The 12,960-nt window shown below is 38.5% G+C and overlaps 1 pseudogene; it reads left to right on the top strand.

The window, feature by feature from the left end:
- Nucleotides 1-2,568, top strand: part of LOC136061742 (cytosolic sulfotransferase 12-like) — a 5,400-nt pseudogene extending 2,832 nt beyond the window's left edge.
- The last annotated feature ends 10,392 nt before the right edge of the window (nucleotides 2,569-12,960 follow it).

Raw genomic sequence — 12,960 nt, 5'->3', positions numbered from 1 at the left:
CCCGAAGATGAAAATAAGGAAGAAAGGGCTAATGTTATAGAATAGATGAGCAAATGTCTCCATACAAGCCTGCTCGAGGAGGCCAATGTTATATAGAAAGTTGCATTGATCACTCTCTTTTCTCAATGTTCTTCTTGTTTCTTTTTTCTTTTTGATACTTGTGTCCGGATGCCCTTTCTCTGAAAACCATCTTTCTTATATACTCCCCCTTCCTTCGCATCCTAACCTTCCATCTTTACCTCCCAAATTTCTCTTCGTGACACTTGTCCCTTTAAACATCTGAAGAAGGTGGTACATGGAGTTTGCTTAGTTGTGAATTACACTTGTAGGGGTAGGGTTTGATTCCTAAGCCTAAAAGATGAATGGATTAAGGCCCAAAGAACCCGATATAATGAATTTGTAGAGAGTGGCTTGAAAGCTAGGCTTTAATGGATCTAACAACGCACACAGAGAATCAAAGATAGTAAGAAAGTAAAGAAAAACAAGCGTTGTGCAAAGAAACCCTTCCTTAGCAAAATCCGAGGAGAGTGGTCCTTATGTATATTTCTTTTAAACTAGGATGCAATTTTAGTTCTTATTGCTACAATATTTTCTCTACAGATTTTTTGATCCCTTCACCCTAGAGGGTCTCTTACATTATATAGCTCTCTTTAGATGATCTTAGCCCTCCATTTGTTGATCGTCCAGACCACTACTTGAGTGCTTGTCCCAGTAGACACATTCTCAAACCCCTTGTGAGTTACAGCAGCCAAGGCAGCACTGTTTAAAGATCTTCTCCATATAAATACAGCCAGGAGGTTTGGTGGGATGCATTAAATGTGGTGGTAGCCACCATCCCTTCAGTCATGTCAGGGCTAACCCCTTCTTCGAAACTCTTTCTCTACAGGATGACCTCTTTTGGTAACATGCCACTGATGTGGCCTTATTGTTTGAGGGTGTGGCTTCCTCGGTACGATAATGGCCCCCTTGGTTATGGGTATGACACGTGGTGCAATTACCTTATTTAAATTCCTGTACCCTATAATAGCCCCTCAAACTCTAGTTTTTTTCTTTTATCCAAGGAGAAAAGTGGGGTTTTGATGTTGGATAATTAATTTCACACGTTTCTTTGACTTCCACTCGTGAGAGTGTCACTTTGCGTGCCTTGCAACCGTTCTAGCGCTTCGGAGTCCGCAACTTCTCATTAAATGCTCTAGGCGGCGCTTTGTTCCCCACATCTTATGGTGAGATGGAGATCCTACGGCTGGCATTTCTCCTCGACTTTTGGGCAGGATAACTCCCACCCAATTCTGCCTCTTATATAAAGCGTCTGGGGGATTCATTTCTCTCACTTTCCTAATCTTCGAACTCTCAAGACTTCCTAAATCTCCAAACCTTCAAGACTTCCTAAATTTTAGACTTTTCGAGAAGCTCCTGAAGTGATCCTTATCCTTATTTTCGTAATTTTTTTTTGTTCTTAGGCTATTTTCTCCTCAGCCAGTCTCCTCGGCCTTCTACTTTTTATTTCTTCTTCACAAATATCTCCTTGACTTCTCTTTAGTCTGCTCTGATGGGTAAGTTCGCTCATTTAGTTGATTCCCTTATGGCTATGGAAGGGTTTAGGGCCTTGTATCACATTCCCCAGGGTGTTTCCTTGCAATACTGTTATCTAGGAGAATGACTCACCCATAGGAATGAAGGGGAGGTCGTCATTCCATGATCGCCTTCATAGAAGAGGGAATGAGGCTTCTCATGGGTAATGTGACTAGAGACTATTTGATCGCCCATAGGTTGTGCCCGCACCAATGCGCGCCTAACCTATTTAGGATTCTGGGTAGTGTAGACACTCTCAACAAGTAAATGGGGTTGAATCTCACCTGGCACGACGTCGTTTGGATGTACAAGTGCCATATGTTGGCAGACTCAGGCTACTACCTTAAGTCTCGTGACTTCCCAAGTCCAACAAGGGCATGAAAGATGACGACTTAATCGTCTTTGGTGAATAGCATGATGACCTTCACTGTTTAACCCAAAAGGGAGAACCAGGACGGGTGCCCTAGGTTTAGGTCATTTGACACGGGATTTAGTTTAATGGTTTGCCACTTTTTTATTTTTTATTTTTATTTTATTTATTTTATTTTTATTCCTCTAACACTTTGTTCTTTTCTGATTGAGGGTTCATCTTTCTAACTGTGATTTTGCTTCTCGACTGTTTTTGCAGATAAAAGGCACGTAACTCCCAATCTTAACTTCGTCAACATCCACGATCTCAACAAGGTGCTGAGGTCTGAGGTATTTGTGAGCGAGGATAGACAGCTAAGAGCCGTCCATCTCATCCTTGACTTCCAGCCCCTATCCGACAAGTTCTAAGACGTGGGCCATGCGATCAGAGCTGGTGATCCTCGGTTGGCTCAAATAGACATCTTAGTTCCCGGGTTCTTAGCTCGAGAAGACATGGTGCAAGTCGAGCTGCCTGCTCATCGCTTTCCCTGTGAGGCAGCAGTTCTAAGAGAAGAGACAGCCTCTTCGTGCCTATCATTTAAGGCGAAGATAGACCAGTTCCATCTCGAGGAAGAGGGAGAAGAGTAGGGAGAGCCCATGATTCAAGTCTCGAGCTCAGAAAACGAGCTTGATAGATTTTTAGGTGTTTACACCTCTGGCCTCGTCATTGCTCACATAGACAACAGTTTAGAGGAAGAGAAAGAGGAAGAGGAAATGGCTTTGAACAGGAAGAAAGGTCTATGCGAGCTCCTCATCGGCAAGACCAAGGGATCGACACCCAAGGATGCCTCGAGGTCCTAGCCTCTTCTTGCTTTTCCTCCCCCTCCTCCTCCTACAGTTAACCCATTTGCTATTGCCAACATGAAGAAGAAAAGGAAGGAGATAGAGGTGGTTGAGGAGGGCTAGGTGGTCCCTCAAAAGGAGCCTAAGCAGCAAAAGACAGCCAAGGGGAGGGCCTCATTGATCGAAAGTAAGGAGGACCATAACACGGCTGAGGTGCGCCCTCAGAACCTAGTATGGGATCCTCGGTTGGAGCTAAAAGGAGCAACCATCCCGCAGAGCTCCTCCATCACAGAGTTCTAGAAAAGGGCACGCCCACTACCTTGCGAGGCCTAGAAGCAGCCCTACTGCTGCCCAAGGATATGGCTGCACTGCAAACCACGAGGCAACAAGATCATTTTCGGTCATTGAAGAGAGACTTAGCCTTGGTAAGTTTCTTGGTACGCCTTACTAACATTTCGCTAGGTTACTTTTTTCTTATCTTGGTAACTTATTCCTTTATTTTTGTGCAGGCCATCCAAGAAGTTTTTATGGCCGATAAATGGGTGAAAGACGCCCAGAATGAGGCTAGGGTCGAGGCCAACCTTCGCACTGAGACCAGCAAAGCCTTGGGCATAGCTGAGCAGAAGAACCAAGAGCTTACTATAAAGCTGATCACTGAGAGGAGGGGCAGAAGATCGTTGAGGCTGGCCTCAAGAACGCTTAAGATTAGGCTAAGGAGTAATGCAAGAAGCTCTATTATGCTAAGATAGAGCTGGCCATGACTAAGCAGCAGGTTGCGAATTGAAGGCGGAGCTAGGGAAGGCCAAGGTAGCTGCTCGGAGGGCCAAGGAAGCTGCGGAGGCTTCAGAGCAAGAATCCTATGACCTTGGGGTGTAGGAGACCGAGGTCTGCTTGGTGGAGGAGCTAGTGGAGGTCTGCAGGGATTACTGCAAGGAAGTGTGGACGAAGGTACTTAACCTAGCAAGAGTCCCTGCTGCTTCGGAGTGGAGGAAGGCTGAGAACATCTTCTACCCTCTGGACATTCGCGAAGCTCCAGCAGCACTTCCTCCTTTTGTTTCCCCTACGCCAATCTCATCTGAGCAGCCCCCTGTCTCCCAGGTCTCCCTCATCCTCCTAAGGTCTCCAAAGAACCTGGCAAGGTTAGTGACCAAGGTTAGGGAATGGAGGTGGCTAAGGGTAAGGGGGTCAAGCCCTTGCCTGAGGCGAAGGGCTCAAAGGCTGCTCTTAAGCCTAAGGATGCTGCACTTAAGGTCAAAGATGTTGCTCCCAAGGCAAAGGAGGCTAATCCCATATCCAAGGGAGCTGATCTTAAGGCCACTGACCCCTCTTGCTAAGGTTTAGCTTAGGATTTTACTTTTTTTTTTTTTTTGGTACTTTTCCTTTTGTTGTTGCAGTTTGCCATTGTTCATAATGTATCTTTCTTTTGTTCAATGAAAAGACATTAACTTTTTCTTTATGAACCTTTATTTTTCTTACAATATTATCTCTAGTTGGCTGTAGTCATTGTTTTGCCCTTTGCTTAGACTTTAGATTGATAATGCTTCTAAGGGTGAACACCCATACTTCAACAAAAACTAACAATGATGAATTGTTGTTAACTCAAATAAATTAAACTCAGGTAAACGGTGAGAAAGATGACTATGTGTTGGTACTGAAACGGTGTAATCAACAGGGAGTCTAAGTCCTTAGAGACAAACAAAACACTTAGTAGGAAAAAGGGGGCGGTCTGAGGTCTTTCACTTTAAGAGTACCTTATGAATGTACCCTCAGAACCCTTTAACTGAGACTCAGGGTGAGCCCTTGTTTTCATATGATGAATACACCGAGGTCTCATCCTCAGTGAAATTGCTAGGTGTTAACTTTTTCCAAGGCATGGGTCCAAGGAACCAGACATAACCAAAGCTCTGTTGAATACTTAAATAAGTAATGGGAGTGTTAATTTGCCCCAAGTTATGAGTCTGAGGAACCAGATATAACCAATGTTCTGTTTAACACTTAAACAAATAATGGAGTGTGTTAATTTACTAAAGCTATGTGGTCTGAGAACCAGACATAACTAAGGTTCTACTTAACACTTAAACAAATAATAAAATAATTAATTTTACCATAATCAAGGTAGTGATCAGTATTGCAAGGAAACACCCTGGGGAATGTGATACAAGGCCCTAAACCCTTCCATAGCCATAAGGGAATCAACTAAATGAGCGAACTTACCCATCAGAGCAGACTAAAGAGAAGTCAAGGAGATATTTGTGAAGAAGAAATAAAAAGTAGAAGGCCGAGGAGACTGGCTGAGGAGAAAATAGCCTAAGAACAAAAAAAAATTACGAAAATAAGGATAAGGATCACTTCAGGAGCTTCTCGAAAAGTCTAAAATTTAGGAAGTCTTGAAGGTTTGGAGATTTAGGAAGTCTTGAGAGTTCGAAGATTAGGAAAGTGAGAGAAATGAATCCCCCAGACGCTTTATATAAGAGGCAGAATTGGGTGGGAGTTATCCTGCCCAAAAGTCGAGGAGAAATGCCAGCCGTAGGATCTCCATCTCACCATAAGATGTGGGGAACAAAGCGCCGCCTAGAGCATTTAATGAGAAGTTGCGGACTCCGAAGCGCTAGAACGGTTGCAAGGCACGCAAAGTGACACTCTCACGAGTGGAAGTCAAAGAAACGTGTGAAATTAATTATCCAACATCAAAACCCCACTTTTCTCCTTGGATAAAAGAAAAAAACTAGAGTTTGAGGGGCTATTATAGGGTACAGGAATTTAAATAAGGTAATTGCACCACGTGTCATACCCATAACCAAGGGGGCCATTATCGTACCGAGGAAGCCACACCCTCAAACAATAAGGCCACATCAGTGGCATGTTACCAAAAGAGGTCATCCTGTAGAGAAAGAGTTTCGAAGAAGGGTTAGCCCTGACATGACTGAAGGGATGGTGGCTACCACCACATTTAATGCATCCCACCAAACCTCCTGGCTGTATTTATATGGAGAAGATCTTTAAACAGTGCTGCCTTGGCTGCTGTAACTCACAAGGGGTTTGAGAATGTGTCTACTGGGACAAGCACTCAAGTAGTGGTCTGGACGATCAACAAATGGAGGGCTAAGATCATCTAAAGAGAGCTATATAATGTAAGAGACCCTCTAGGGTGAAGGGATCAAAAAATCTGTAGAGAAAATATTGTAGCAATAAGAACTAAAATTGCATCCTAGTTTAAAAGAAATATACATAAGGACCACTCTCCTCGGATTTTGCTAAGGAAGGGTTTCTTTGCACAGCGCTTGTTTTTCTTTACTTTCTTGCTATCTTTGATTCTCTGTGTGCGTTGTTAGATCCATTAAAGCCTAGCTTTCAAGCCCACTCTCTACAAATTCATTATATCGGGTTCTTTGGGCCTTAATCCATTCATCTTTTAGGCTTAGGAATCAAACCCTACCCCTACAAGTGTAATTCACAACTAAGCAAACTCCATGTACCACCTTCTTCAGATGTTTAAAGGGACAAGTGTCACGAAGAGAAATTTGGGAGGTAAAGATGGAAGGTTAGGATGCGAAGGAAGGGGGAGTATATAAGAAAGATGGTTTTCAGAGAAAGGGCATCCAGACACAAGTATCAAAAAGAAAAAAGAAACAAGAAGAACATTGAGAAAAGAGAGTGATCAATGCAACTTTCTATATAACATTAGCCTCCTCGAGCAGGCTTGTATGGAGACATTTGCTCATCTATTCTATAACATTAGCCCTTTCTTCCTTATTTTCATCTTCGGGTAGAGCCCTCTCTTGTTATTTGTTTTCCTCTCTTACAAATTTTATTGATTTGGGCCAAGGTTGAACTGTACAATGAACTGCTCTAAGTAAAAGACCAACCAAAAAGAAGCCAAGAATTCCTTTTGAGTTAGGCATATATTATTAGGTGCTTTTTAAGCTTTGATCTAAGATTCTCTAAAATTCTTAAAAAATAATTCAGTTAAACCCTATTCGTCTATATTTTAAAATGAGTGAATGAAATATTTTCATATTATCAATAATTTTTTATGAGTAGATAATGAGAGAAAGAAAGATGAAATTCGAATCACAAACATAAAATATAACTAAAAAAAAGGTAATTACCATTGGGTTAACACAAAATATTCTATTACCACGTTATTGATATTTAAACAAAAGTTTCTGGGAAAAAATTGGTCTTTGCCATTTTTAAAAAAACAATCCAGCATTTTGCCCTCTTTCTCAAATTAATTAGGAAAATGCTCCTCTTTTGAAAATCGATTTTCTCAAAATCGAGTTAAGTCCTATAGCGACGTTTTTAAGGAGCCCATAGTGACGTTTTAAGGACTTATAATGGCGTTTCGTAACTCAATCTCCATAAAGTCGAGTTATAGGTTAAAAAAAGAAAAAAATTTGCATGTAACTCGACTTTATGGAAATTGAGTTACAAAACGCCACTATAAGTCCTTAAAACATTACTATAGGCTCTTTAAAAACGCAGTTATAGGGCTTCAAAATTTTTTTTTTTTTAATAACTCGATTTTAAGAAAATCAAGTATTACTTTGGGAAATGGGGCAAAATGCTAGATTTTGTTTTTGAAAGGAGCATTTGTCCATTTGCTCCGAAGTTTCTGATACTTTACAGAATACGAATTTTTCAAAACAAATAATCATCTGTTCATTTGAATATTAGATATTAAAGTATTTCCTCAATGAGTTTCATATGCTAACATTCTTGACTGCTTTAGCAAATTAAAACAAACAAACAAACAAAAAAAAAGGCTTCAGCTATTTACTTTTTGGGATTTCAAATATTTGAGCAGCAATTTTGTAATCATAGCTTTTTAGCTTCAACAATGTTATAGTTACAGGTTCACAAAGAAGATATTCTGTGCATTTACTGATATATACATAATTTCACTCATAATATGTGAATTATATAATTGGGTGAGACCCACATGTTATGAGAAACATAATACATATATCATATGAATTAGATAATTATTAGAAATCACAAACTTTTTAAAAATAGGTGAAAAAACTTAGTAAGGAAGGGCAAATCTAGAGGTATAGCTAAACAACCCAAAATCATATCTCAATAATATATTTGGAATCCCATTCAACTGAGAATGCGCATCTTCTATAAAAGGTTGACAATTTTTCTTTGGCTAAATGAATTTTTACGTAGGTTGAACTTGTGATGAATGAATGAATTTTATTGACCATGGGTAATATTTAAGTATTTATTATTTTTGATATTGTACTAATGCAATTTAATTAAATTCAACTATGTGATCTTAGAATTGTAACTATACACAAGAAAGTGTTCATAAAAATAAATTTAAAAAAAAAAAAAATCTATACACAAGAAAGTACATTGCAATAAGTGATACGGCTGTGTTGCATTTGCTAATAAACCACATGATGAAATTTAATTGAGGAAACTAAGACATAATATTTATACAACTGTATTTAAAATTTTCCTCATGGACTATCTATAAAAATGTATATAAACTTTTTTTTTTCTTTTTTATAATTCAATAGTTAGGGATTAAACCTTGGAAGCACACATTTAAAAACAGTCCTACAAATGGGGCCTTAGTACAAAAATCAGGTCAAGTCATATGGATTTTGACATTATATATTGCTTTATACTCTGGTTGAGAAACCCCTAGCTATCTCCTTGATTCTCAAAAACAATAAGGATAGAGTCTAGGAATGGCAATGGGTCGGGTTCAGGCCGGGTTTTTTTATGCTCGGACCCAACCTGCGGGCCCTCCCTCGTTACCCCACCCGTTTAATAAACGGGTTTTTTTTTAGCTCCAAACCCGACTCGTTGGGTCTCCGCGGACCCCGTCCAGCCACTTCTGGGCCTAATCCGTGGCCCAATCCGACCCAATCTTATTAAAAAAAAAAACCCCAAACACAAACACAAATAGCAACACAAATCAATCAACATTGTGTTATCAGTCTTGCTGAAATGAGATTCTTAGACAGAAAATAAATAATAAATAAACACAAAAAATAGAAGAAACAAAACTCCATTTATGGACCGATTTTTACATTAACACAAACATCAACTCCGATTCACATTCTTTGAAGTTATCTCAAGCACTATAGTCAACTAAACCAACACAAAATATACACATGCATTACATTCTATACATATTGAATCCTCAAATAAATACCCAAAAACAAAAACTATTGAGAGAGGAAATGAACCCAAAAAAAAAAATGAATAAAAAAAAATTATGAACTCAGACCACTAAAGCTCCATCAGCAATGGTTTCAGCCATCAATCCCACCCCTGGGCTTCGCCTAACCTCAGCACAACCAAGAGCTCCTCCAATCATCACATCTCTCTCCGATCTAACAATCCCGTGCTCCAATCTAACAACACGACCACATCTCTCTTTGATCTAACAATCTCAAGCTCCTCTATGACAAACGGCAACCACCACGAGATCCGTGCTCTACGAGAGTGAGGGTGGGTCGGTGAGTGAATGAGAGTGAGGGTGAGGATGACTAGGTGAGGCCGTGAGGGGTGGATGAGTTGAGAGTGAGAGTGAGAGTCAATGAGGAAACCTCAGCACAACCAAGAGCTCCTCCAATCATCACATCTCTCTCCGATCTAACAATCCCGTGCTCCAATCTAACAACACGACCACATCTCTCTTTGATCTAACAATCTCAAGCTCCTCTATGACAAACGGCAACCACCACGAGATCCGTGCTCTACGAGAGTGAGGGTGGGTCGGTGAGTGAATGAGAGTGAGGGTGAGGATGACTAGGTGAGGCCGTGAGGGGTGGATGAGTTGAGAGTGAGAGTGAGAGTCAATGAGGGTGAGGTGAGAGAGGCGGCTGAGTTGAGAGAGAAATGAGTTTTAGGGTTGGGTTGTGATATATATATATATATATATAGGTAGGTAGGTTTTTTGGTAATTTTCCATTTAGGTTAGTCATGTCGGGTTTAGGTTTGGGCTGGGTTTTGATAAAAACCCAAACCCGCTTCAAGTTTTTTTTTGAACCTATACCCGACTCTATTCTTTATCGGGCCGGGTAAAACCCGACCCATTAGGATCAGATCAGACCGGGTACTCGCGAGTCGGATTGTTATTACCATCCCTAGGACAGACCCAAATTGTAGTGGTTGAGCACCATCATCAAACCAAAAAAAGAGAGAGAGAAGAAGATAGAAGTGATCATTACTGCAAGGCTTTTTAATTAAGAGACCAATATTCCTGTTCTTATCATGAATTATTCCTCCTATATATTCAGATATCGATCTTGATTAGTCAACTTTGATCATTATTATTCGTTTTAAAAACCAAGTACGTATTAATTTATTCATTGCAATATAATATAGATAACCAAAAAGATGAAAATCATCAAATTTTGTGAAATGCTAGTGGACGAGGTTTGGTGAAAATGACATGCATGGATTTTCACAACAACAATATATGTATTTTTACACATTTTTTATCCACACGTATTTTCAAAAAATACAAACAACATTACTAAAACAACATTACCAAACAAGTCCTAAATTTTTCTTTGAGCAACATTGGACATTAATTAGTGCATGGAAATAGGAAGGACATTTAACTGTACGTGAAAGGTCCACTCCCTGATATGTGCACAAATGATGGTATTGGAAATATATCCAACACCCTAGCTAGCTTTGTATAGTACGTTGTATATACGAGACCTGAGTGCATGCATGCGCTCGCTCGTACGTATTCAATATAAAAACCAAGTACGTATTAATTTATTCATTGCAATATAATATAGATAACCAAAAAGATGAAAATCATCAAATTTTGTGAAATGCTAGTGGACGAGGTTTGGTGAAAATGACATGCATGGATTTTCACAACAACAATATATGTATTTTTACACATTTTTTATCCACACGTATTTTCAAAAAATACAAACAACATTACTAAAACAACATTACCAAACAAGTCCTAAATTTTTCTTTGAGCAACATTGGACATTAATTAGTGCATGGAAATAGGAAGGACATTTAACTGTACGTGAAAGGTCCACTCCCTGATATGTGCACAAATGATGGTATTGGAAATATATCCAACACCCTAGCTAGCTTTGTATAGTACGTTGTATATACGAGACCTGAGTGCATGCATGCGCTCGCTCGTACGTATTCAATATATAATAATGTAGGTCTTGCATTGCAAGTAGGATTTGATACATTATTGAAGCCCCTCTGATAATGTACTCTATGACAAGTAATTATTGGGTACTCTCAGGATATCATAAATGTGTACTTTCCCATTTTACATGATTGTGGATCTTATTAATTAAATCTATGATAGGATCCACAACTCATATAAAATGAGGAGTACTTATTTATGGTATTTCCGAAATATTCAATAATTTTTTCTCTGTGACTATCATTGATCTATATATATGAATCATAATCCACTAGATCAATACTTGAGCTTCTGAGATGGTTAATTAGTAGGGGTGATTATTATATTTATATGATTCAATCACATTCATAGGTATTATATATATGACATACCCAAAATCATATTGACATGGATAAACCGAAAACACCTTTTATTGTTGTTGTTGTTGTTATTATTATTATTATTATATATAGAGTAAAAGAACAAGTATTTTATTTGGAGGCCAACAAGATTCAATGTACGTAAATTCATTGACATATATAGAGAGAGAGAGTACAGATTAATCTCCAAGAAGAAGAAGAAGCAGGGCACATGAACATGAGAGCAAGCTGTTCGATCGTGAGCAATTTATTTCACGTTGTCATGGGGGGGGTGGTCCGAATATTAATTGCACACTGTCTCATCTCATCACCAAGGCTAACAACATATTAGTCCTTATCAAAAAAACAACATACTAATCATCAACCAAATAATTAATGTCCAATATAATATCCTGAAATATCTAACTCGTATTTATGTCATATATAGTATTAATTCAATAACCCCATTTTACAAACCATGTAGTTGTAGTATTGTAGATGCATTATTTCCAATTCCATGCGAAATAGAAAATAGCTTTCCCTGTATATTCATAAAATCTCCATCGCTAAAGGATAGCAGTAAAACCTAATGAACAATGGAGTATATGGGTGTGGCAGTAGGCCCAGTACTTAATTCCATTATTGAAGAAGGGGCTTTGTTTGTGCTGTGGGGGCATAGACAATTGTTGTTTGGTTAATAATGTGGTAAACAAAGTGACAACTGTATTTGTACTCTGTGATTCACAAAAAGATTTTATATCTCTGATTTATGACCGCTTCAATATGCACATGTCCAACTATATATATTACAACGTCGTACATTGTTGCAGGCAAACATTGCTTGTGTCCAAAACTAGTAGATATGAATGAAAAAAATTATTTATATGACATAAATATTCTCCTCGATCCAAAGGCTTTTATCATTTATTCTTAAACAAAATCCAAAACTATTGAAGTAGATATTCATCTTCAGAGCAAAATGGTCCCATATGCTTTAAATTTCTCTTTTATTTATTTATTTATTTTTTTTTGAAGAGAAATTTCTCTTTTATTTTCGTCAGCATGGAACAAGTCTAATGAATACGGCACCTAACCTATTTTCCTTTTCTTCTTTTATAGCTAAAAAATGATAATACCTTGAATTGAATAAGGGCATGCCCTTGTTCAATTCAAGGTATTATCATTACAACTTTGGAAATGCAGACACTCCTAAATCCTCTGCATAAACACAAATATGTGAGATATTTCTGCATGTGTGCTCTCAGAGTCTCTATTAAAATTAAACAACACGTTGGAACAAGCAGAGTAAAGAAGAAAGATAGAATGACTAAAAGGAGTCCACGTGTTAGAGAAACAAGAAAGAGCAAATAGAAGTGACAGATGTCAGATAGTAATTAGGTGTATTAATAATCAGTTAATTAGTTATTTTGGAGGGAAAATTTGTTAGCCTCTGTTAGCCCTTGTTTCCGTGTATAAAAGCATAGGTGATAATTATTTGTACTCACTTTTTCATTTCATCAATCTAAGTGTAAATTCAGTTTTCCATTTTCTCTCTCTCTCTCTCTCTCTCTCTCTCTCTCTCTCTCTCTCTTATTCTGTTTTTCAATATGGTATCAGAGCAAGTTTTCTGAGATTTCCTCTTTCATTTTCTTGGTTCCCAAACAGAATTTAGTGCTTTGTTTTCCTCTTCCTTTCTCATCT

The sequence above is a fragment of the Quercus suber genome, unplaced genomic scaffold (assembly GCF_002906115.3).
Source record: "Quercus suber isolate HL8 unplaced genomic scaffold, Cork oak 2.0 scaffold_346, whole genome shotgun sequence".
Taxonomy (NCBI): domain Eukaryota; kingdom Viridiplantae; phylum Streptophyta; class Magnoliopsida; order Fagales; family Fagaceae; genus Quercus; species Quercus suber.
This window is presented reverse-complemented; position numbering and strand designations above follow the sequence as displayed.